Raw genomic sequence first — 27,811 nt, 5'->3', positions numbered from 1 at the left:
TAAAGTATTAAATACTAAATCAACACAATAACATGAGTTGACTAATTATGATACTACATATATGAACTGACAAGTGAAAACTTTCATCTTTAGGACGTTTCAAGACTGTATATAAAAAACTGGTTAAATGTTTAACTTGAGTGTCCCATTAATTTGCTATAAAGCTTTTTTAAAATCTCTTTTTTCTTTCTTATCTCTGCAATATCTACTAACCAAATTAGGCAAGTTCACATCATAAATATTTCTAAAATGCATCTACTTTCCTTAATTCATAGTCATGAGCCCTGATTTGGGAGCTATCATATCCCACCTTTGACTGTATCAACTTCATTTTTTTTTTTCTTTTTGAGACGGAGTCTCGCTTGTCACCCGGGCTGGAGCGCAGTAGTGCGATCTCGGCTCACTGCAAGCTCCGCCTCCCAGGTTCACACCATTCTCCTGCCTCAGCCTCCCGAGTAGCTGGGACTACAGGCGCCTGTGCCTGCCACCACACCCAACTAATTTTTTTGTATGTTTAATAAAGACAGGGTTTCACTGTGTTAGCCAGGATAGTCTCGATTCCCTGACCTCGTGATCTGTCCGCCTCTGCCTCCCAAAGTTCTGGGATTACAGGAGTGAGCCACCGCGCCCACCGTGACTGTATCAACTACATTCTGATCACACTTCACTCTCTTTTTCCCCTCCCTTCATTTTTACCTAAAACCAGAGTGACATTTCCTATATAAACGTGTAATTACATGAACCAGATTCTCTATCTGCTTTCCAGAGTCTTTGGGAAAAGGCTAAACTCTTTAGTATAACTCATCTTATGCCCCAGGTTTTATTAATTTCATCTGTCTAGCTAAAAGAAACACATTTTGTTTCCCCAAGGGTAAGGGTTACGCATCACTTATCACTTTATTCTCAGCATTCTGCATCTTTGATTCAAGGCTGAAACAAATTTGGCAGTTAATATTTATTGAAGTAATACATGAAGAAATAAATAACATATTTTTAAATGTATGTCATCAGAACATGAATCTCATATACATTTTGTACATTTATTTTCTGTACCTACTCATCATTAAACTTTTTTGTTGTTGTTTTTGAGACGGAGTCTCGCTCTGTCACCCAGGCTGGAGTGCAGTGGCGCGATCTCGGCTCACTGTAACCTCCACCTCCCGGGTTCACGCCATTCTCCTGCCTCAGCCTCCCGAGTAGCCAGGACTACAGGCGCCTGCCACCGCGCCTGGCTAATTTTTTGTAATTTTAGTAGAGATGGGGTTTCACCATGGTCTCGATCTCCTGACCTCGTGATCCGCCCACCTCAGCCTCCCAAAGTGTTGGGATTACAGGCGTGAGCCACCGCGCTCGGCCTAAGCTTTTAATAAAACATCTGAAAGGTATCTATAGAGGTGATATCAGCAGGATGGCAGGAAAGGAGTTTTCCACCCCTGAGACAGCATCGCTCAGTGCCGAGAGACACCCTACTTGTTTGCTGTTTCTCCCACAAGGGAAAGTTACAGCATAGTGACAGAGCATCTGACCCCTTCAGCTACGTGCAGTATTGCTCAAGAGGCCCACACTTTTCTCATCCTGCCCAAAATACTGAAGTAATCAACATGTCTGAATGGTTGAGAGGGACTGGGAGCACAGAAGTGAAACTCCAGACCCTACTAACCCCTCCACAGACTCCATCAGGAAGCCCACCGATCAGTCACTTAGCAAGCGTCACCTGTGAACTCCTTCTAACTGGCCAACAGGCTCCTCAAAGGCTCAATGTGCCTCAATCTTTCACCCAGGACAGCTCATCAGAAACACCCTTGTGAGTGACAACTGCAAGCAGCTTGTACAGACATCCCAACTTTGCATGATTGGGAAAAAGTACACAAACTTGAGTATTTTAGGGTGCCCCCCCCAAAACAACAGGAGGGTATCAGCACCAGCTTTGAAGGTTCAAGAGAAGGCATACGGTATTAAGAATTCTCCCTCATAGAAAACAAGACGTGTAGAGCAGTCACATCTATAGAAAAGATCTGAAAGAGCCTTGAAATACCTGAGATGTTTGGTGAAGGTATTTCTTTCCTGTAGTCAGTCAGTAAAAACTGGAGGAGATGACTTCTTTAAATGTGAATAAAGCAACACAAGGCTCACAGATCAAGAAAATTCCAGAAGCAAGACACCACCAAAAGAACACAAAAATATTCTACTAACACTTCCAAAGAAATGGAGTTAGACAAATTGCCTGAGAATTCAAAATAATTGTTCAATGGAAGCTCAGTGAGCTACAAGAGAACACAGATAGGCAAGTCAATAAAAATGGAAAAGCAATATGTAAACAAAATTGGAAGTTCAGTAAAACGATAGATATCATAAAAAAGAACCAAAGAAAATTCTGTAACCGAAAAAGACAGTGAATGAAATTTAAAATGCAGTAGAAAACATTAGCAGCAGACTTGACAAGCAAACAAAAAGAATTTGTGAACTCAAAGGCAGATCATTTGAACATATCCAGTGAAAGGAGAAAAAAAAGAATGAAAATGAATGAAGGAAGACTATGAAATTTATGGACACCATCATTACAGCTAACTTTTGCATAATGGGTGTATAATAAAGAGAAGAAAAACAGAAAGGGCTAGAAAGCTTATTTAGAAAAATAATGGCTGAAAACTTCTCAAATGTAGGTAGAGGTATGAATATCTAGGTATATGAAGCTCCAAGATTTCCAATAAGCTTCAATCCAAAGAAGACTTTACCAAGACATAGAATCAAACTCCAATAAAAGATTACTAACACACAAACACACAAATCAAAGATAAAGAGAGAATTTTGAAAGCACCAAGAGAAAAGAGGCTAATGATATATAAGGAAATTCCATCAGGCTATCAGTGGATTTATCAGCAGAAACCTTGCAGGCCAAGGAAAAGTAGGATGATATACGTAAAGTGCTAAAAGAATAACAAACTGCCAACCAAAAATGCTTTACCCAGCAAAACTGTTATTCAGAAATGAAAGGGAGATAAAGACTTCTCCAAACGAACACAAGCTGAGGAGGTTTATCATTACTAGAGCTGTTTTACACAAAATGATAAAGAGTTGAAAGAAAATGACACTAACTTGTAACATAAAAACATATGAAAGTATAAAACTCGCATGAAATGGAAAGTATATTGTCTTAAAAAACAAATGTATTAAAAATAATTATAGCTATGATAACAATAGGTATACAATCTAAAAAGATATAAATTGTGATCTAAGAAGCATACTATTGGGAGTGAGTGCAGTTTTTATATATGATTGAAGTAAAGTTATTAGCTTAAAATAGCTCTTTATAACTCTAAAATGTTTTATGTAAGCCTTACGGTAACTACAAAGCAAAAATCTATAGTAGATACACAAAAGATAAGGAGAAAATAATTAAAGGATAAGATTAAAAAGGAAGAGAGCAAGAGAGGAAGAAAAGAACAAAGAATCTACAAAGCAGCCAGAAAACAATTATCAAAATGGCAGTAATACCTATCAATAATGTAAATAGAATAAAATCTCCAATAAAAACATTCAGTGTCTGAATTGATAAAATAATAAGATCCAATTATATGACGACCTTAAAAAGACTCACTTCCCCTATAAGGACACACATAGGCTGAAAATGAAGTAATGGGAAAAGATTTTCCAAGCAAATGGAAACCAAGAGAGCAGGAGTAGCTGTACTTATATCAGAAAACAAAATAGACTTTAAGTCAAAAAGTAGAAAAAGAGATAAAGAGGGCTGTTACATAATAATAAAGGGGTCCATTTCTCAAGAGGATATAACAATTGTAAATATAGATGTACCCAAAATAGGAGCAAATGAATAAATGAAGCAAATATTAAGATATCTGACAGGAAAAATACAGTAATGCAATAATTGTAAAGGATTTCCATACATCACTTTTAACAATGGATATATCATCCAGACAGGAAAATCAGTAAGAAAACATTGGACTTAAACCATACTTTACACTAAATGGAACCAGCAGATATACACAGAACATAACATCCAACAGCAGCAGAATACATATTTATCTCAAGCATACACAAAACATTCCCCAGGATAAATCATAGATTAGGCCACAAAACAACTCTTAACTATTTAAGAAGACTGAAATCATAAAAAGCATCTTTCCCAAACATAATGGTATAAAACTAGAAATCAATAACAAGAGAAAAATTAGAAAATATATAAATATGTAGAAATTAAATAACACAATCCTCATCAATGAAGAAGTCAAAAAAGAAATCAAAAGGGAAATTTAAAAATATTTTGAGATAAATAAAATTCAACACACAAAAGTTATGGGATGCAACAAAAGTATTTCTAAGAGGGAATAGTAATAAATGCCTACATTAAAAAGGAAGAAATATCTCAAATAAATAATATTACACCTCATGGAATAGGAAAAAGAACACACTCAGCCGAAAGTTAGTAGAAGGAAGTAAATAACAAAGATCAGAGCAGAAATAAATGAAATACAGACTGAAACACACTATAAAAATATAAACAAAACTGAGGTATTCTTTTGAAACATAAATGACATTGACAAAACTTCATCAAGATTAAGAAAAAAGAAGACTCAAATACATAGAATTCAAAATGAAAGAGAAAATATTACACCTGATACCACAGAAATACAAAGGATCATTAGAAATTACTAGGAATAATTATATGCCAACAAATTGGATAACCTAGAAAAATAGCCAAATTCCTAGAAACATATGCCCTACTAAAAGTGAATCATAAACAGAAAATCAGAACAGACTAATAATGAGTAAGGAGATTGAATCAGTAATCAAAAGTTTTCCATCAAAGAAAATTCCAGGACTTGATGACTTCACTGGCTAATTCTACCAAACATTTAAGTAAAAATTAATACCAATCTTTCTCAAAGTCTTCCAAAAAATGAAGGGAATAAAACACTTCCAAACATATTTTATAACACCCATATTACCCTGATACCGATACCAAAGCCAAACAAGAACACTAGGAAAAGAAAATAACAGGAGAATACTTCTGATTAACATAGATTTTAAAAATCTTCAACAAAATCCTAGCAAACAAATTCAACAGCACAGTAAAGGTATCATTATTCATAATCAAGCAGAGTTTATCCCCAAGAAGCAATGATGGTTCAACCTTTGCATCAATAAATGTGATACACCACATTAACCGAATAAAATATAAAAATTATATGATTGACTCAATAAATGCAGAAAGAGCGTTTGAAAAAATTTAATATCCTTTCAGGATAGAAACTGTCAACAAATTAGCTATAGAGAAATGTGCCTCAACACAATAAAAGTCATATATTATAAGCTCAGAGATAACATCATACACAACAGTGAAAATTTGAAAGCTTTTTCTCTAAGATCAGGGACAAGGCAAGGATTCCCACTTTTGATACCTCTATTCAACAGGAAGTATAGCCAGATCAATTAAGCAAGAAAAAGAAATAAAAGACACCCAAAACAGAAAGTCAGACGTTTACTTGTTTTTGTTTGCAGATGACACATTCTTATATATAGAAATCCTAAATACTCTACCAAAAACAGAACTAACATACGAATTCACTAAGTTGCAGGATACAAAAATCAAAACACAAAAATTAGTTGCGTTTCTATACACTATCCCTCCAAAATTAAGAAAATTATCCCATTTACAAAAGCATCAAAAAGAATAAAATGCACAAGAGTAAATTAACCAAAGGGGTGAAAGATTTGTATACTGAAAAATGTAAACATTGATAAAACAAATTGGAAAAGATAAAAATGAATGAAAAGATATCTCATGTTCATAGACTGGAAGAATCAATATTGTCAAAATGTTTATACTAATCTTTATAATCTACAAAATCAATGCAGTACTTATTAAAATTATGATAGTATTTTTGACAGAAATAGAAAAAATATATCTTCAAATTAAAATTATGAAAGATCTCAAAAAGCTAAAATAATCTTGATTAAGAAAAACAAAAGCAGAGGCATCAGACTTCTTTATTTTAAATTATATTACAAAGGTACAGTAAAACAATACAGCACTGGCACAAAAACAGGCATATGGCACCAAGTATACACAATGGGAAATGTATAATCTCTTCAGTAAATAGTGTTGAGAAAACTGAATAGCCACACAAAACAAAACAAGATAAAATTGAATTCTTATTTTATACTGTACACAAAGATCAACACAAAATGGATAAAAGTCTTATCCATAATACCTGAAACCTTAAAACTCTTAGGAGAAAACTTAGAGGAAAAGCTCCATGCATTGGTTTCAGCAGTGAGTTTTTGGATATGATACCAAAAGCACAAGCAATCAAGCCAAAACTAAACAAGTAGGACCACATCAAACTGAAAAGTAGTTTCTGAACAGCAAAGAAACAATCAATGAAATGAAAAAGAAACCTACTGAATGGGAGAAAATATTTGTGAACCATTTATCCAATAATGACTTAATAACAAAAATATGTAAGGAACTTATACAACTCAACAGCAAAAAATAAATAGCCTGATTAAAAAATGGGCTAAGAATCTGAATAAACATTTTTCTAAAGAAGACAGAAATTACCAATATTATATGAAGAAATGCTCAACATCACTCATCAGTAAAATGTAAATCAAAACCACAATGAGATATCACTTCATGCTTGTTATTATGGCTACTATCAAAAGGTCAAAAGACAACAAGTGTTGTCTAAGATGCAGAGAAAAGTGAGCCCTTTTCACTTTGGTGGTAATGAAAATTTGTGCAGCTGTTATAGAAATTAGTATAGAGGTTCCTTTAAATTTTAAATATAGAACTATCATATGATCCAGCAATCCTACTTCTTGGTATATACCCAAAGGAAATAATATCACTATCTTGAAGATATATCTGCACTCCCATGTTCTTTACAATATTATTTACAATAACCAAGATATGGAAACAACCTAAGAGTCTGTTAAAAGATGAATGAATAAAGACACATGGGATGTGTTCTACAATTCCATTGTACATGTGTGTACAATGGAATATTGGTTGGTCTTAAAATAGAAAGACATCCTGCCATTTGCAACAACAGAGTTGAACATAGAGGACATTATGCTAAATGAAAAAATCTAGACACACAAACATAAATACTACATGATCTTACTTATGTGCAGAATCTTAAAAAGTTGAACTCATAGAAACAGGGTAGAAAACTCCAGGGGCTGGAGTTGGGAAAATAGTAAAATGTTGGTAAAATTGTACAAACTTTCAGTTATAAGATGAATAAGTTCTAGAGACCTAATGTACAGCATGGTGGTATATTAATAATAATGTATTTTATAGGTGAAATTTGCTAACAGAGTTGATCTTAAGTATTCCTACCATAAATATGTTAGTTTGTGGCCATCCTTCCTCAATGTACACATATATCACAACATCATGTTGTACACTTTAAATTATATACAATTTTTGTTTATCAATTATACCTCAATAAAGCTAAAAAACACAAAAATACATAAAAAGCATGTGCCTTCACACATGCTCATACCCACATATTTCCAGATATTCACTTAGATCTCATTACATCCATGTGTCAATAGGAATGATAAGAGAAGAGAGGAAGCAGAGTAGAGATATATTCAGGGTAGTACCTACCATGCAGCAAGAGAATGATGGTGAATGGCTGTGAATATCTGCTCTCTGTAGCACACTCTGTACTCTTAGTTTGATCTAACATTTAGCTCACCAGTGCTCACAGACAATTCAAAAATCACATTTTTATACATATGTAACCAAGTAAATACAAAGCTTTAAGAGTTATTCACATAGCTATTTTCTTAACAGAAAGCCAATGGCACAGGGACGGATCGGTGAACCTGCCATTGGATTTCTCTCCAATCATGATTCTACTTGTCTTCATGGTCTGTACCGTCTTTGGAGCTTTAGCCACTGAAAATTTATAGACATTGCACACAAACATGAACACACACATCTCCTTGGCTATTTACATATTGTGAATGGCTAAACTGGACCACAGAATTTTATACAAACATTCTGTTCAGACTTTTCCTCATCTTTCCACCCCTCTGAATGACACACAAAGAAATGAAATGATCAAAAGTCACTGGTTTGCATCATGGTGATAAGAATTTCTAGGAAGTGTGAAAATGGAGCCCTTTTGCAGGTCATGGCTGGAACTGAGGCAGAGAGAATGTTGGCAGAGCGGTGAAACCACAGTTCTCATAGCTGTAGGTATTCATTCTAAGTCACAGGCTCTACAACAACTTATTCACTGGTGGTTTGAAGGTATTTAAAAAGCCATTTAGTGATTTTTGGCCAGGCGCGGTGGCTCACGCCTGTAATCCCAGCACTTTGGGAGGCCGAGGTGGGCGGATCACAAGGTCAGGAGACTGAGACCATCCTGGCTAACACGGCAAAACCCTGTCTCTACTGAAACACACAAAAAATTAGCTGAGCGTGGTGGCGGGCGTCTGTAGTCCCAGCTACTCTGGAGGCCGAGGCAGGAGAATGGCGTGAACCCGGCAGGCGGAGATTGCAGTGAATCGAGATTGTGCCACTGCACTCCAGCCTGGGCGACAGACTGAGACTCTGTCTCAAAAAAAAAAAAAAAAAAAAAAAAAAGCCATTTAGTGATTCTCTGTTAGCCAAATATCAGTTTCTTAAAGCAAGAAAGTGAAAAATATCTGAAAGTAGCGTTGTTATTTTCCCTGGTGGCACTAGGTCTGCCATCCAGTATGGTAGCCCTTAGCAGCATGTGGCTACAGTGGATATGAAATGTGGCTAGCCCGAATTGACATGTACTGTAAAAATAATCATTGAATTTTGAACATTGAATATAATTGTTTTGTCATAAAATATTTCATTAATAAAGTTTTACATGTATTACATATTGAAATGATCACATTTTGAATACCTTAGTTTGAATAAATTATTAATTCCATATTACCTGTTTCTTTTTACTTTAAATGTGGCTACTAGAATTTTTTTGCAGCAGAGTCTTGCTCTGTTGCCCAGGCTGGAGTGCAGTGGCACGATCTTGGCTGACTGCAATTTCCACCTCCTGGATTCAAGCAATTCTCCTGCCTTGGCATCCCGAGTAGCTGGGATTACAGACATGAGCCACCACACTCGGTTAATTTTTATATTTTTAGTAGACACAGGGTTTTTCCATGTTGGTTAGGCTGGTCTCGAACTCCTGGCCTCAAGTGATCTGCCTGCCTCGGCCTCCCAAAATACTGGGGTTACAGGTGTGAGTGACCAAAGTACAGTGGTTCTAGGCCACTGCACCCAGCCAGAAATGTTTTAATTACCTGTGTGTCTCACATTATAGTTCAGTCGGTCAGGGCTGCTCTACATAGTTATATGCTTCAGTAGTCAAAAGGAAAAAGTGAATTGGGACTTCTCCTTTACATCTCATCCCCATGGGCAGACAATTCATCTCCCCTACACTTGGACAAAGCCCAGTCACATTAGGGAGGGCAATCTACTGTGCTGGGTCTGCTAATTCAGGTGTTAATCTCAGCCAGAAGCACCCTCAAAGACATACCCAGAATAATGTTTGAATGAATGTCTGGGGACTTGTACCACAGTCAAGTTGACACATAAAATCAAACATCACAGTGAGACCTTAAATATTTTCTAATTCCCTTAAAAAGCAGTTGTGTTCCTTTAAAAATCATTTTTAGTCACTCTGTTTGCTCTGATACCCCTATTACTTGTCCTGCAAAATGCAAGTTGTAGCTAATAATTGTTAAAATCTTTATACTGATAATTAACTTGCATGCACGTAAGTTCATTTTACTCTAGTATGTCATCATTACATTATTTTATCAGTAATGCTTCTTGGTTGTAAGCAACTGAAAACAACTCTGGATAACTTAAGTAGAAAAAATAAGGCCTAGGAGGGAGATCTGAACGCCTTCGAAAACGCCTGGAAGGTTGGAGAACTGTCAGGAACTGAAAGAGAGGACAGGCAGTAGGAAAAACAACCAAGACGACTCTTTGGATGTGAACACCTGCGTTACTGAATAATTAATGACATTGATGTTTCCATTCCTTCTGGACTTATGTCTCTCCCTCAGATCCTACGTGGGTGCATTCAGTTGAAGAACCCAAATCACACATGGCTGTGCCTTCGCCACCATAAGAGGATTAAGCTGATTTCTTGCATGTTGAATGGCAGGACCCTGCCCACCTGACACAATAAGGTCTGCCACTAATTTGAGAAGGGTGTTCAGATTCTGGGTAACATTTTTAGTGACAAATATCCCACAGATTCCTCCAGAAATATTACTTCTGTGGTATATAATAACAGATTGGCAGTAGGGTTTACACAGAAATTAGAAGCGTATATTTTCAGTAAAATAAAAGATGCTAGTATATTAACTATAGCATAGTTTTAAATTTAAAATAAACTTCATAAAAATGAACTTTGCGATATCATAAAAATTTCTTGTGCCTTCCAAAATTTAATTGGCCCTTCCAATGAGTCTCTAATGAGGATTGAATCCTAGTTTCAGAACCTTTCAATTTTTTCAATCTACAGACATTTATTGACCTATTAGTCTTAGTTCTCTTAGAATAAAAGATCAAAGAACAGCAGATAATTACATATGGACATTTCCATTAAAGTGCACCATGTACTTTTTTTTGCAATTGTTAATGGTGTATTGACACTATGAGAGTAACTCATTATATTCTTGACTTTATAGATAGCTATGTGTATAATTAGCTATTCATAGATAAGAGTGCTTATTTAATTGACATTATCAAATTTTAAAGTTCCATTTTTATTTACCTAAAAATATACACCATTGAAGCAGTTGATGCACATTTTAAAAATCAATAGTGCCAAAGGACTTGTCATGAAAACTAAAACTCTTCTAACCTATAATTTTATGTCCTCAGTGTCACCTATTTTAACCATTTTTAGTTTTAATTATCTTGGAGATTACACATAGAAGGCTAAGTGAAGAGTCCATATTGCAATCTTTACAATCTATTTTCTATGCAAAGGCATTGTATGACAACATTTCCTGTTTGTATTTCAAAGTGTATTGATCCCATATCGTCACCAACAACTGTAACTGGTGGAGAAAAAAATGAAGGTAATTAGGCGGATAACAATGGAGGAATAAGATGGACTGAATCAGAGATATTCCAGTTACTATATTCTCCTCAGAGTTGGCCTTACCCTGTCTCTCAATGCAAGGAAACAATCTGGGGTAAATTGTTGAGATGCCTGGACATTCATTATTTGAGTCTTTATTTGAGAATGGAGAGAAGCACACCCTTCATCCCAGGTATGTGATGATAGGCCTTGAGCTCATGTGTGTCCTGGGGCTGTTATGCCATCCCTGTGTAACCACCGGAGCAAGAACTACTCTATTCTCAAACTTCTTACATAGTTTGTTTCCGGTCTGGTGACAGTTCGGCAGTCAGAATGCAGCTGCTATTTGCAGCTTGGTTTATTTTCCCCTAGAAAACTCAAGCCAAGATAAAAATGTTAAGGAAGTAGAACACTTATTTTTGGCACTTGTTCATATATTCAGTATTTTGATGTCACAAGTGAGAAGAATCTGAATGACAGTCCATACCAAGCACCAAGGTCTAGATGTGAAAAATCAAATCAGGGGAAAAGTCATCTATTCTTTGAAGTGAAAACTAGAACTTCTTCAAGTCTAAATGCTTTTTTATTATTGTTGTGTGTGTGTTTTATTTGCAGTAACATGTGTGCATGCACACACACATTATTGGTAGAGATAGTTTTCTACTTAAATAAGTTTTGTATTGATATTTCGAAGCACACATAACTGAATATGACTTCCACATTTTAGACCACCTATTTAATTTATTTTCTAGGCAATACAGCTTGGAAGCTGATAAGAATTCTACCCTCTGACACAAAACCTGATTTCTTGTGGTTTCTCCCACCCTAGTAAATAATATTGCCATCTTTTCAGCTGCTTTGGCCAAAAACTTGGAATTATCCTGTAGTTCTTTTTGTTTAAATCCATTTTATTTGCCACAAGCCACAACCAATCCACCAATAAAACTACTCAGCTGTCCATTCAAAATATCTTTGGAATCCAACCACTTTTCAGTACTTCCATAATTAACTTCTTGATCCAACATCATCTCATTGGATTTTTGCAGTAGTCGGCTAACTACTCATTCTCTCTCTGCATTCTTCATCCCCTTATGTTTGTTTTCCATAAAGCATCCATTTTTGTATTATAAGTCAGATCATTTCATTAAAGTAAAAGTAAAACCAGAATACTTATTTGTGGCCCATGGGTCCCATGTAATCTAGCCACCTGCTACTTTATAACATCATTTACCATCACATTTATTCATGCCACTTCATCCAGATCATCCTTCTTGAAGATACATTGATCATGCTCTCATCTCTATGCATTTGCACATGCTGTTCCATCTTCCTGGAAGGCCCATTGCTCTGATATCCACATGTTATGTTTCTTCATGTTCTCAGGTCTCGGTTCAAATACCAATTTGTGACCATGGCATTTTTCTGATAACTATAAATAAAATAGTAATCTTGACCCATATCTCTGGCCCTTTATCCCTCTTACCCTTTTTATTTTTCTTTAAGATTTGCATAACTATCTGCCCTTTCATTTATGTGTTTATTTCTCATATGTTTTCCTAGCCTCCAACCTCAAAACATAAGATCTATCCTCATAGAGATTTTATTTTTTGTTTGTTTACTATGATACCTTAGGCATTTGAATATTGGCTGGCTTGAAGTCAGCATCCAAAATTATTTGTTTGACTCAATGGATCAACAAAAAATAAAAAAATGCATAAGAGATGAAAATTTGATGCTCAAAAAAGGAGTATGGCTATATAGACTTGACAGAAACGTTAATTAAATTCAAGCCATAAGTGCAACCATCAAATTTGGTGATCTTGGGCCTCTACTAACTTAAGGAGGATAGATTTAATGGAGTTGCAGGCTTGCTATGTACTCCTCTGTAATCCCATCTCAGCCCCATCATATCTGTGTATTTGAGAAGAATGGTTCAGATCCAATGTCTTCTGTAAATGTGAGGCTGATACTTGAAAGTCTTCCCCAGTCTAAGGGTAGAACAGGGGAGGGGCAGGGTCAGAGGAAATCCTTCAACCATCATGGATGGTGACTGTGAATCCTACTAGGATGTGGAGGTGAAACCACAATCAGGCAGAGGAAAACAATGGTAGGATGGGCAGTGAGTGCAGATGCAACTATAGTAGCGTGCCTAATGCTAGACCATCCTCATGAGTCTTGTGCAGGAAAATACTTTTAAATTACATACAATCTCTCTTAGTTGAACTCATCATGTTCTAAAGAACATGTAGCACTAGGCCTTGGTGATAGTTAGCGGTCCTGGGTCATTACTTCAGCATTCAAGCTATTGCTCCTGCTTTGATGCTGGAAGATTTTTATACATTTCTTTATTTATTTAATAAATATATTATGCTTCTCCTAAAGGCCAGGTGCTATTATAAAATATGGGTAGAAAACACAAATTGAGCATGGTTTCTGCTTTCAAACCACATACAACTGAAAGCAAAGTTCAGAAAAAAATGTTTCATAGTATAAGTAACACTGACATCCACTGGACTCTCAGCCTTTACAATGGGGAGAGAAGATTGTGTTGTAGTTTTAGTTAAGAAAGAAACAAGCTAATGGTAAATAAAGCATAGCTTCAATATATTTACATACGTTAAGAAGGAAATGCAAGACTCCAGATATCTACTTTTGGATTTATTTGTCAAAAAACATCACCACCCTAATGTCAGAAAATAGAAAATATACTTTCTAGGTGCTTAATTTGATTATTTTCTAGCCATACTGAATAATGTCTATATATTCAACTATAAATAGCTTTTTGAACAATTCTAGTGAGATCTTTAGTTAAGGCAATAAGACAGGGTTTCTTCCTTCTAGCATATGTTTGACTGAAACCCTAGATGATCACTGTATTTTCTTTTTGAGTGGATACTACACAATTTAGAATTTCATAGACTTATTCTTATATGCTGCTTATGTTGGTATGTCACGTGAGCTTAGGGAAAAATTAGTTTGTTGCATAAAATAATGTATTTAAATTGTTTGAAGGATTTCTTAATAAATAAAGATGGCGTTTTAAATATTCATACCATTCCACAATGGAGTCAATGTTTTGTAAAGGATGTAATTTTTTGAAAAGTAAGTAAACATATTACAAAATATTGTTCTCAGTACATTAAATATCAAAGTTCAAAAGAATTTTTAAATGTGCTCCAGAGAGATAATTACCACAAAAAACAACCCTGATTACTCCTTCTATTAGACTTTATTCATTTATTAATTTCTTTATTTATTTTACAAATTTTCTTGTAGCATCTATTGTGGGTTAGGCATTACAAAGTGCCCTAGGAACTTAATTATGTGTTTAATAAATATTTATTGAATCAGCATTAGGTAAGTGGGAGAACAAAACAGTACTTCATGTCTAGGCTTTTGCAGTCCACAGAGAAGTTGCCACCATGAATTGTCTTTCATCTGAGACCTGAAGGATGAGCCACGAAACTAAGTTCATTGGTGCTCTGGTTTATGATGGATGACTGGACCCTTCCGCGAGGTAATGGGTGATGCAAAGCACAGGGCAGGGCGTTTATTGCTCTCCTAGTACTGTGATTGCAAATGCTTTGCTTGTTGGTTGAGTGGTCTCTGTGCCATGTGCTATCTCAGGTGACCTGAGGGGGTCTGGGTGATTAAGAAGTTACTTGGGAAGCCTTTAAGCCACTCCTTGGGAAAGTTCAAACTCTTAGTTGAGTCTGGCAGCTGGGAAGTTTGTTCTGGAACTTCGAATGATGACTACTGGAGAGAGAGTTCTCTCTGGCTTGGGTTATTTGTCTATCTGTTCAGTATCTTGTATCTCTTTCAATTAAGTCATTCTTATCAGCATTCCAATGCACTTTATCATTTCTAACTTGAAAAACAATCCACACCCCTCCAGGTACCACTGTATACTCCACTTCCCTCTGTTGGTAACTTTTTATTTTTTTTTTTTTTTTTGAGACGAAGTCTCGCTCTGCCACCCAGGCTGGAGTGTAGTGACGCGATCTCCACTCACTGCAAGTTCCGCCTCCCGGGTTCAGGTCATTCTCCTGCCTCAGCGTCCCGAGTAGCTGGGACTACAGGCGCCTGCCACCACGCCCGGCTAGTTTTTTGTGTGTTTTTAGTAGAGACGGGGTTTCACCGTGTTAGCCAGGATGGTCTGGATCTCCTGACCTCGTGATCCGCCCACCTCGGCCTCCCAAAGTGCTGGGATTACAGGCGTGAGCCACCGCGCCCGGCCCTCTGTTGGTAACTTTTTAAAGGAGTAGTCTACACATGGTATCTTCAGTTCTTCGTCATTCATGTCTCACTCCAATCTGGCTGCCAAACTCAGATACCCATTTCGTAACATCCAATAGGCATTTTTCAGTCCTTATCTTACCATAGCCAACAGCATTTGATTCAGTTGTTACCCCCTTCCTCCTTTTACTCTTCTGACTTTTACATCACCACCCTAACCACTGCTGCTCCTAAAACTGAAGTTCTTCTGAGTCTGTCTCTCTTTCAAGGTTCTCTTTTCATATGGCCCCTAAAATATTGAATGTTTGTAAGGCTCAGTCTAGGATCTCCTCTTTTAACTCTCTATTTTCCTCCTAGGTGATAGCATTCATTCTCGTGGCTTTAAATACTACCCTTATATCAATAGCGTCAAACCTTACATTTCCAGTACTAATGAGCTTCAGGTCCATTTAGTCAAATGCCCAGTTAACAGATACGAAGATTTCAGGATAGCTCAGACTTCACATGCTCAGGAGGGGAACATTGATATTATTGATATTCTGATAATAATCTTAATAAAAATAACTTCCACCCACCCAGTTGATAAAGAAATGTCCGTCTGTACAGTTTTCCCACTCTCACCTCCCACACACTAGTAATTAGAAAAACCTTGTAGTTTACATAAAAATATTTTCTAATCTCTCAGTTACCTCTGCCCGAAGGCCACCTTCCAAGCTGTCCCAGTCTCTTACACCTGTTCTTGACAGCTATGCTGTGACCCATTGCAGTCCCTTTTCCACACATCACACAGATCAAAATTTAATATGTGAACCAGGTGTATCATTTAGTTACTTCAGCCCCATTATGAACATCCTCATCCATCAAGGGCTATATCGTTCCTGTATATTCACACAAAGCAGTACTACAGAGGAATGAATGGTGATCAATTAACGTCAGGTGCAACAACATGGGTATATCTCAGAAATGTAATGTTGAGTGAAACAAACCAAACATAAAACAGCTCTTACCTTATAATTTTATTCATATAATGCTAATGAAAGAAGTCAAAATGATCAATGCTGGTAGAAGTTAGCATTGGAGGCCAGGTGCGATGGCTCACGCCTGTAATCCCAGCACTTTGGGAGGCCGAGGTGGGCGTATCACAAGGTCAGGAGATCAAGACCATCCTGGATAACATGGTGAAACCCTGTCCCTACTAAAAAATACAAAAAATTAGCCAGATGTGGTGGCGGGCACCTGTAGTCCCAGCTACTCGGGAGGCTGAGGCAGGAGAATGGCGTAAACCCGAGAGGCAGAGCTTGCAGTGAGCCGAGATTGTGCCACTGCACTCCAGCCTGGGCCACAGAGCAAGCTCCATTGCAAAAAAAAAAAAAAAAGAAAAAAAGAAAAAAAAAGAAGTTAGCATTGGAGTTACATATGGATACATAATAACTGCAAAGAATTGAACTGGTAATGTTCTGCAGCAGCTCCCTGGATATCTTCACTTTGTGAAAATTCATTGAACTGTATAGTTAAGGTTTGTGCCTTTTCCTTTATACAGGTTATGCCTCAATAGGAAGCTTACTTTAAAACTCAAAGAGTGTTTGGGTCTTTCACTTCTGTTATTGTTACTAACCGCTCTGTGTACATTAAAACCAAGAAATAGAAATGGTAGCATTTTCTGCTGGGTAATTATTGTGTATTTAGAAAAATGCCTAATTATATATTCAACTAACACACAAGAATGATTTCAGAAAGCTTTGGCTAATATGAAAACTATGTGTTCCGAATAAATAATATCCTGTTGTCAGAAAAGTAAATAGCCAGGCCTATGATTAAATAATGTTAATACAACTATGGTAAAGAAAATAAATTAAAAACATAAACAAAGTCTAGAAATACAATATTAAAAGTGCCATTCTGGTTATTACATTGATAGGAACAATAATACTATTCTGTTTCAACGGGAAAAGCAACGCAGAGGAGCTCTGAGAATCTATGTTTTACAAATCATATTTACAATATGAAAGCTGTTCTTGGAACTGTGAGGTTTCTTAGTAATCACTTAAGGTTGAAATTTTTATTTCAGGCATCTAGATATAAAAGAAGTATGACACTGAATTCAGTTTTAGGACATTGGACTTACTTGTATACAAATTTCTTATTTTTTAATTTCATGGTCATTTTTGAGACATACAATAATATGCATTTGTGGGTCAAAATTATCAAAGCCAGTAAACAAGACATATTCTGTTTGTAAAAACATACAATAATAAATTGGTTTTGAATTTGCAAGACAATATTATTGTATTGACTTTCAGAACAAATTCTATCCCTTGAAACTTCTCAATCAATCATACAATATGAGGTGAAATATAAAATAGAAATAACCATTCAAACGTGATGTAAATTATAGCATCAATTATTTTTCTTCGGTTTGAGAGTTATGTTTATCTGGACTGAAGAATGAAGACTAATCTGAACTGAAACACTAAAGACTATCATTTGGAAGTATGATGTGAAAACTATTAATACGATTAAGCAGTTCAATTAAAACATAAATTATTCACTACCCTTGAAAACTCAGCTTTACTAAATCATTAAAAGTTCTATACATTAAAGCTAAAATTACAAATACATGTATTATCTGGTTTATGATGGATGACTGGACTCTTCCCTGAGGCAACAGAAAATATATATTTTCTGTTTTGTCATCCTTATTATTTGAATGGAAGATGTTAAAGTTATACACTAATGTGGCTTTCCTCTTGTTTCTCTTCTGTTATTTTTCATAAACTTTTATGACAACTTTAGCAGCAAATCAGAATTTTTACTGATTCTCTGCAAACTTAGGCAATCAAGCATATTCCTAAGATATATTTGCATACAATTTTTAGTAGGTAAGATTTTGTAATGTTTTAATGCTTCCAATGGGGGAAAAGTCTCCAAAACAAATAGGAGTTTCATTACCAGTCTAAAGACAACTTCATTTTCCTATTTTCAAATGACTAAGTCCATTTTACAGCAGCTGATAAACATCAGCCTGAATGAGATCTTCTTTGTGAGCATGGGGGCTTGGGTAGAGAGCTAGGCAGATGGATGTTTCAGTCAGTCATGAGCATGGAGCACGACCCCTTCAAATTCCATTTCACGACTCACTTCATGTTCAGAGCTGAATTTGCATGAAAATCAAATTCATAAATTCAGCCACGGCTTTGATCAGAAATTTTTCGGTTGTTATCATTCTTTTTGAATTGTTGTAAAAGTCATGGCAGATGGTATGTTTCTGAAATGTCTACTGATGCTCATCTTCCTTCTCTCACCACAGCACAGTACTAGAAAATCATTAGCACCTTCCTAGGACAAGGCCTTCTTAGAACCTGAATGATCCTTAGAAAACACCTTCATTTCATAAATGAGGAACGTAAAGTTACAATCTGAAACAGGACCTGTCTCTCTTCCTCCCAGCCCAGTGACCTTTCAGATACACCAGTGTGGTCTCCAAGAAAGTGAGCAGTAAAGCCTGGGAAACATTGTGAGTAATGAGAAACTTTGCTATAGAAATGATCAAGAGAAGATAAAGCAATTTACATACACACACATACACACTCACACACACAGACACATATCTATGCAACTTATGTGTTATATATTTATAGAGTATATTTATATTTACATCTACATATACTTTATAAAAATTATAAAAGGAAATAAATCAGTTTACATACATTTTCAATTGCTTTATATTTCTTTTATGTATGATTAATGCATATTTATATATAGATCTCCCTATAAATTATATTTACAACAATTAGCTAAAATAACCTGTTATATGAGAGCACGGAGTTTGGAAAGCAGAAACATTTGAATGCCAGATCTGCCACCTAACACCTCTGTAGCTGTATGACCTTGGACATGGTATTTAAAATTTCAGAGACTCAGTGTTTGTTGTTGCTTTTAATATATACGGGGCTGGACTGTGGACTAGATAAGTTAATGTTTATAAATGTTTACCATTTATCATGCCTGATGCATGGCAGTTAAGATGCTTATTTTCTAAGTTTCAAAAAAATTTCCCATGCATGCAAGCAAGTACAATAACCGATATCATTTGCCAGGAAATAGGCCAATTGCTTTTTTTTTTTTTTTTGGCATAGGATCACATTTATCATGTAAAGTTGGTATGACTGACATCATGGTTACAGATAAGGACATAAATCCTTAGAGGGGTGAAATGGCCTGCCCAACGTATACTGAAAGTGACTGGTATAGCTCTTATCTACGTCACTAAACAGATGGAAAAGTAATTTCAATTTAAGCCACACAAAAAGCTCTAATTCAAGGACTGCAAGTGTGTTTGCCTCAGTAATCCATTTTCCAAAATTAACCTCATTCTTACAATTTCCACTTTCCTGAAACATTAAAAGACTTTAAGTTTCTACTCTGATATTTATTGCTCAAATGAATATAATATAGTCATGAGATTATACAAAGACCTTCAGATCTCTTTTTGCCTGACATAACCTATAGACAGGTTCTTAAACAATGATCAGCATTGCAATAAAGAGAAATTAGATACCTATAAGTTGGAACTTTAATCACACACTATACTGTGATCTGAAATCTCCATAATCATTAATACATTTCTAGGCCAGGACCCAAGATTCTATTTAGTAATATAATTTAAAAAGCATCTCTTCTGCATTTAACATATAGGCAACATGCCAAGAAAGGAAACAAAAATGGTCTTGATTTGTTTGCCAGCTGGCACTTTGGGCTGAATGGCCAGCTACCAAAGAACTGCCATTTGTCACATAGGAAAACAAAATGAATTCCTTGCTAAGTGTACATACTTCTTACTGTTGAAAAATTATCCTAAGAATAAACTAATTGCCTCTGTAAAACACAAGTTCATGTCACCCAGCATCCATCTGGAAACTCTGAGAGAGACAAATACAAAATTACTGGCAGTAGGGATTTTGGATTTAATACAACTATTGATATATGGCAATTAATAACCTTTTTCTGTTGAAATTGTTTCAGTAGAGTTAGTACCCCATTTTTACTGTAAGTAATTTTCTTTTATGAATGCTGTTAATTAAATAGGGAAATTATATGGCTGTGTTATATGTACGTATATAACAAAATCGTGTGTGTGTGTATATATATAATTTAATTGGCACCTGAAGTACATATATATTGTAAAATTACTTAAAACCCACAATAGTCTCCTTCATACAATTATAATAAATAATTCCTGGTCATTTTAATTAAATTATTTACAAGCATCAGAGATATTTAGAAACACATGAGGCTTGCTTTTGAAAATAGGATTTGAGATTGAATTCATGTAGGTAAAACACTAAAATTTAGTCATATCCATAGGCAAAACAAAAAATGTATAATGTTGAGCAGTTATTTTCTGGCTACCACTAGTTAACCAGTTGTCATTTCAAGTATTTAGCACAGGTTTTTCTCTGGAAGATGTGTCAATTTGGAATTTCTTATCTCTTCCGACTCTCCACATCATTCAACTTGAAGTTTGAAAAGGAGCACTGACATAGAATATTCCACACAAGCAGATATTTTAAAATGGGTAAAATCTTACAAGATGGCCTTAATAATTATCTAGTGCATTAGGAACTATACTAGGATATGGTGCCGCAGCATCCATTACACGGAAACCTTGCATCTTAACATTCCCAATTGCCTTCTTTACAATGTTCACTTAACTCTTAAGTAATCACACTTGAGTTGTAAAGAGATCCAGGTCCAAAAATTCCACTTCATGATCATTCTATTCACAAATGATATGGGCCAGAGTGAGGGAAGAAGAGCAATTTGGGCAAATTTTTAATAAAAAAAAAATAGGCTGGGCACAGTGGCTCACACCTGTAATCCCAGCACTTTGGGAGGCCGAGGCGGGCGGATCACCTGAGGTCAGGAGTTCAAGACTAGCCTGGCCAACATGGTGAAACCATGTTTGTACTAAAAATACAAAAATTAGCTGGGCATGGTGGCACACGCCTGTAGTCCCAGCTACTCGGGAGGCTGAGGCAGGAGAATCGCTTGAACCCAGGAGGCAGAGGTTGCGTGAGCCGAGATCGTGCCACTGCACTCCAGCCTGAGCCACAGAGTGAGACTCTATCTCAAAAAAAAGATAGAATTTTGAAATTTCTAATGAAAAATACAAACACTTGTATAGTTAGGCAAATTTTTATATTTAAATTTCTTTACAGTTGCTTATTACTTAATTATCTTTACATTGTAAGAACCTCTTTGGAATCAGGAATCAATCAGTGGTTCATTAAACTTCTATTTTATTCAAGGAATACTTTCCTACTATTAAGCTGTGTCATTTGGATAAGCATAATGTTAGTGGATATGTTATTAACACTGATTATCACTAAATCTGACAAGCTATGCTGACCTGGAGAAATAAAATCAGAAAACTCCCATTTGATTCATTCCAAAGGAATTGAAACCCTAATTTGAAGAAATGCTCCATTTGCATCTACATGCAGCTTTATGATTTATGACGTGAGAGTTTTCAGCTAAGACAGAAAGTTGACTCTCTAGGAGCTATTATCTGGTGGAAATGAAATTTCCTAACCTATTTAGATGAACCGGGTTGTGCAATATCTTTCACACTGGTATCTCCTCACTGCCTTCATTTCAATAACTGCTGCTGCTATTCTCTGCCTACTGAGGGGAGAAGAAGATAAAAAATGTTATTCCATGAGAATGTAAAATATCTCATCTTTATTATATTTAGATAAAAAATCTGCTTGAAGAAGAATAATTTTATATATATAATAATTCTATTCCTGAATTATCTTTTATTTGTTGCAATATAGAAAGGTGTGAATAGCACATTTTACTGTGTTCACTTGTGTTAGTGACATTCCTATACATGATAATTCAAAGAAACAAAAAAAAAATAGGATTTTGAAAGTTGTGTAGTGAGGGCCAAATGTCATAAACGTTTATGAATCTTCACAATAATCACTTTTTGTATTGATGAGCTTCCTCAAGTTGTTAAGTGCTAGTATTTTTGAGAATTCTCATGATTAGCAAACTACTACATTATAATTTTGTGAGTTTTTTAAATGTTTTGTCTTGTCACTTTGAGAGACTTTATTTTCCTGTTATATTGGGATTGCAACCAAAGGAATTAGTAAACTAGTGTGTTCAACACGAAAACTTTGGAAATATCCTTTTAAATTACTCTTTCTAATAAACATTAAAATGTATTGATTAATTTTTTTATTTCTAAGTTCTTGTTAAGAATGGAAAATGAAAAATCACTTACATTGTAAAACTCTATCTTAGCTGAAAACTCTCCCTGTCATAAATCATAAAGCTGCTATAGATGCAAATGGAGCATTTCTTCAAATTAGGATTTCAATTCCCTTCACATTATAGCACTTGCAGATGAATGACCTTCAAAGATAGTTCTTTTCAAGAATTTCCAAATGTGGCAGACAGTGCACAAAGAGATGCTATGTGGAGATATTCTATAAGAATGTGTCAGCCAGCTGAGTGCTTACGATCATTGAGTCTCAAGGTTAGAAGGGAACTTAAAATTCCCTTGTAAGTTGGATTCCTGGGTATTTTATTCTCTTTGAAGCAATTGTGAATGGGAGTTCACTCATGATTTGGCTGTCTGTTTGTCTGCTGTTGGTGTATAAGAATGCTTGTGATTTTTGTACATTGATTTTGTATCCTGAGACTTTGCTGAAGTTGCTTATCAGCTTAAGGAGATTTTGGGCTGAGACAATGGGGTTTTCTAGATATACAATCATGTCGTCTGCAAACAGGGACAATTTGACTTCCTCTTTTCCTAATTGAATACCCTTTATTTCCTTCTCCTGCCTAATTGCCCTGGCCAGAACTTCCAACACTATGTTGAATAGGAGTGGTGAGAGAGGGCATCCCTGTCTTGTGCCAGTTTTCAAAGGGAATGCTTCCAGTTTTTGCCCATTCAGTATGATATTGGCTGTGGGTTTGTCATAGATAGCTCTTATTATTTTGAGATACGTCCCATCAATACCTAATTTATTGAGAGTTTTTAGCATGAAGGGTTGTTGAATTTTGTCAAAGGCCTTTTCTGCATCTATTGAGATAATCATGTGGTTTTTGTCTTTGGTTCTGTTTATATGCTGGATTACATTTATTGATTTGCATATATTGAACCAGCCTTGCATCCCAGGGATGAAGCCCACTTGATCATGGTGGATAAGCTTTTTGATGTGCTGCTGGATTCGGTTTGCCAGTATTTTATTGAGGATTTTTGCATCAATGTTCATCAAGGATATTGGTCTAAAATTCTCTTTTTTGGTTGTGTCTCTGCCCGGCTTTCGTATCAGGATGATGCTGGCCTCAGAAAATGAGTTAGGGAGGATTCCCTCTTTTTCTATTGATTGGAATAGTTTCAGAAGGAATGGTACCAGTTCCTCCTTGTACCTCTGGTAGAATTCGGCTGTGAATCCGTCTGGTCCTGGACTCTTTTTGGTTGCTAAGCTATTGATTATTGCCACAATTTCAGCTCCTGTTATTGGTCTATTCAGAGATTCAACTTCTTCCTGGTTTAGTCTTGGGAGAGTGTATCTGTCGAGGAATTTATCCATTTCTTCCAGATTTTCTAGTTTATTCGCGTAGAGGTGTTTGTAGTATTCTCTGATGGTAGTTTGTATTTCTGTAGGATCGGTGGTGATATCCCCTTTATCATTTTTTATTGCATCTATTTGATTCTTCTCTCTTTTTTTCTTTATTAGTCTTGCTAGTGGTCTATCAATTTTGTTGATCCTTTCAAAAAACCAGCTCCTGGATTCGTTAATTTTCTGAAGGGCTTTTTGTGTCTCTATTTCCTTCGGTTCTGCTCTGATTTTAGTTATTTCTTGCCTTCTGCTAGCTTTTGAATGTGTTTGCTCTTGCTTTTCTAGTTCTTTTAATTGTGAAGTTAGGGTGTCAATTTTGGATATTTCCTGCTTTCTCTTGTGGGCATTTAGTGCTATAAATTTCCCTCTACACACTGCTTTGAATGCATCCCAGAGATTCTGGCATGTTGTGTCTTTGTTCTCGTTGGTTTCAAAGAACATCTTTATTTCTGCCTTCATTTTGTTATGTACCCAGTAGTCTCTCAGGAGCAGGTTGTTCAGTTTCCATGTAGTTGAGTGGTTTTGAGTGAGATTCTTAATCCTGAGTTCTAGTTTGATTGCACTGTGGTCTGAGAGATAGTTTGTTATAATTTCTGTTCTTTTACATTTGCTGAGGAGAGCTTTACTTCCAAGTATGTGGTCAATTTTGGAATAGGTGTGGTGTGGTGCTGAAAAAAATGTATATTCTGTTGATTTGGGGTGGAGAGTTCTGTAGGGACCTCTTCAAGGAGAACTACAAACCACTGCTCAAGGAAATAAAAGAGGAAACAAACAAATGGAAGAACATTCCATGCTCATGAGTAGGAAGAATCAATATCGTGAAAATGGCCATACTGCCCAAGGTAATTTACAGATTCAATGCCATCCCCATCAAGCTACCAATGCCTTTCTTCACAGAATTGGAAAAAACTACTTTAAAGTTCATATGGAACCAAAAAAGAGCCCGCATCGCCAAGTCAATCCTAAGCCAAAAGAACAAAGCTGGAGGCATCACACTACCTGACTTCAAACTATACTACAAGGCTACAATAACCAAAACAGCATGGTACTGGTACCAAAACAGAGATATAGATCAATGCAACAGAACAGAGCCCTCAGAAATAACGCCACATATCTACAACTATCTGATCTTTGACAAACCTGAGAAAAACAAGCAATGGGGAAAGGATTCTCTATTTAATAAATGGTGCTGGGGAAACTGGCTAGCCATATGTAGAAAGCTGAAACTGGATCCCTTCCTTACACCTTATACAAAAATCAATTCAAGATGCATTAAAGACTTAAACGTTAGACCTAAAACCATAAAAACCCTAGAAGAAAACCTAGGCATTACCATTCAGGACATAGGCATGGGCAAGGACTTCATGTCTAAAACACCAAAAGCAATGGCAACAAAAGCCAAAATTGACAAATGGGATCTAATTAAACTAAAGAGCTTCTGCACAGCAAGAGAAACTACCATCAGAGTGAACAGGCAACCTACAAAATGGGAGAAAATTTTCACAACCTACTCATCTGACAAAGAGCTAATATCCAGAATCTACAATGAACTCAAACAAATTTACAAGAAAAAAAAAAAAACTCCATCAAAAAGTGGGCACAGGACATGAACAGACACTTCTCAAAAGAAGACATTTACACAGCCAAAAAACACATGAAAAAATGCTCACCATCACTGGCCATCAGAGAAATGCAAATCAAAACCACAAAGAGATACCATCTCACAGCAGTTAGAATGGCAATCATTAAAAAGTCAGAAAACAACAGGTGCTGGAGAGGATGTGGAGAAACAGGAACACTTTTACACTGTTGGTGGGACTGTAAACTAGTTCAACCATTGTGGAAGTCAGTGTGGCGATTCCTCAGGGATCTAGAACTAGAAATACCATTTGACCCAGCCATCCCATTACTGGGTATATACCCAAAGGATTATAAATCATGCTGCTATAAAGACACATGCACACGTATGTTTATTGCGGCATTATTCACAATAGCAAAGACTTGGAACCAACCCAAATGTCCGACAATGATAGACTGGATTAAGAAAATGTGGCACATATACACCATGGAATACTATGCAGCCATAAAAAATGATGAGTTCATGTCGTTTGGAGAGACATGGATGAAATTGGAAATCACCATTCTCAGCAAACAATCACAAGAACAAAAAACCAAACACCGCATATTCTCACTCATAGGTGGGAATTGAACAATGAGAACACATGGACACAAGAAGGGGAACATCACACTCTGGGGACTATTGTGGGGTTGGGGGAGTGGGGAGGGATAGCATTGGGAGATATACCTAATGCTAGATGACGAGTTAGTGGGTGCAGTGCACTAGCATGGCACATGTATACATACGTAACTAACCTGCACATTGTGCACATGTACCCTAAAACTTAAAGTATAATAATAAATAAATAAAACTCACTTAGTTCAACCATGCGTTCTGATGCTTGAAGTGTTTCTAGAGGGAAGCTCACTCTGGAGCTTGGCTACATGGGTTTTAATCCCAGCTCCTAGCTTTCAGCATGGGGCCAGTTACTTAACCTGCTAGAGCTTCATTTTCCTCATGTATAAAATGGGAATGACAATAATAGGACCTGTTGAAAACATTATTATAAGGATTCAATGATTTATTACATATAAAACATTTAGAATCATGCCTGGTTGGGTGAATCACCAGAGGTCAGCCATTCAAGACCAGCCTGGCCAACATGGTGAAATCCCATCGCTACTGAAAATACAAAAAATAAGCCGGCCATGGTGGCAGATCCCTGTAATCCCAGCTACTCAGGAGGCTGAAGCAGCAGAATCGCTTGAACCTGGGAGGCTGAGGTTGTAGTGAGCCGCGATCACACCACTGCACTCCAGCCTGGGCAACAAGAGCGAAACTCCATCTCAAAAAAAAAAAAAAAAAAAAAATCATGCCTGATACCCACCCATCCCGCCTCCTTTCCCATACTGAGTACCTAGTCTTGCTTGGGTCATCTCAAAGCAATCTATTATGTTTGGTCAGCAAATATTATTGATGATGTCTTTCTGCTACTCAGTCCAGAGCTATCTGCTGACTGTTCTAGTTCCATCCCTTGGAATCAGGCAGAAGAAAAAGGCTTACTCTCAACATTCCTTGAGTTCTCTTTCAGCATGGGCTCCAAAATTAGACAGATTGGGTAGTGACTTGGTTATTGACTGAGGCTAGTAACTGAAATCATTTAATACCATATTTTCCCTTGGGCTAGAAAGAGAGAGAGCAAGAGAGAAAGGGAGATTTAAAAGAGACAGAGAGAGGTATTGTAATAGTGCCAACTTCTTAGAGTAGAACGTACTTATGTGCTTAGAATTTAATTAATGGTAATAATGGGAATGATGATGGCAAAGAAGATACTAATTCCCATTGTAGGTTAAATGTGCCCCAATCACCTTACACTTGTCAAACTGTTTGCTCAGAGCTTTATTGCATATCCCTGACTACCACAGATTTTACATGACTGCAAAGTTACTCTCATGGCTATACTCCTCAAACAGTTTTGTTGTGTTTAAATTCTGATTCTGTAGTTCTGACAAAAAAAAAATCTTGATAATATGCTTCACCTATTTTATTGACAAAAGATGTCTTTGAGAGTTTGAGTATCTTATCAAGATCAGTCATTTCCCCTAATATAGAAACACTGCAGTCAATTACCTGCAAATTTTGGACAGACACCTTGATATTATTTTGTTGCAATTGCTTATTAGTTCTCTCATGTTATATTCCTGCACTGCACTTAATTTTCATATTGAAAATAGACATCCTCCTGCTCAAATTTCCTTAAATGA

General features: G+C 36.2%; 1 long non-coding RNA gene across 1 annotated transcript in view; it reads right to left on the bottom strand.

The window, feature by feature from the left end:
- The window catches only part of LOC104002679 (uncharacterized), a 71,185-nt gene that overhangs the window by 16,525 nt on the left and 26,849 nt on the right, over nucleotides 1-27,811 (bottom strand). The window lies entirely within an intron of this gene.

The sequence above is a fragment of the Pan troglodytes genome, chromosome 18 (genome assembly GCF_028858775.2).
Source record: "Pan troglodytes isolate AG18354 chromosome 18, NHGRI_mPanTro3-v2.0_pri, whole genome shotgun sequence".
Taxonomy (NCBI): Eukaryota; Metazoa; Chordata; class Mammalia; order Primates; family Hominidae; genus Pan; species Pan troglodytes.
Note: the sequence above shows the minus strand (reverse complement) of the source record. Positions and strands in the feature narration are given on the sequence as shown.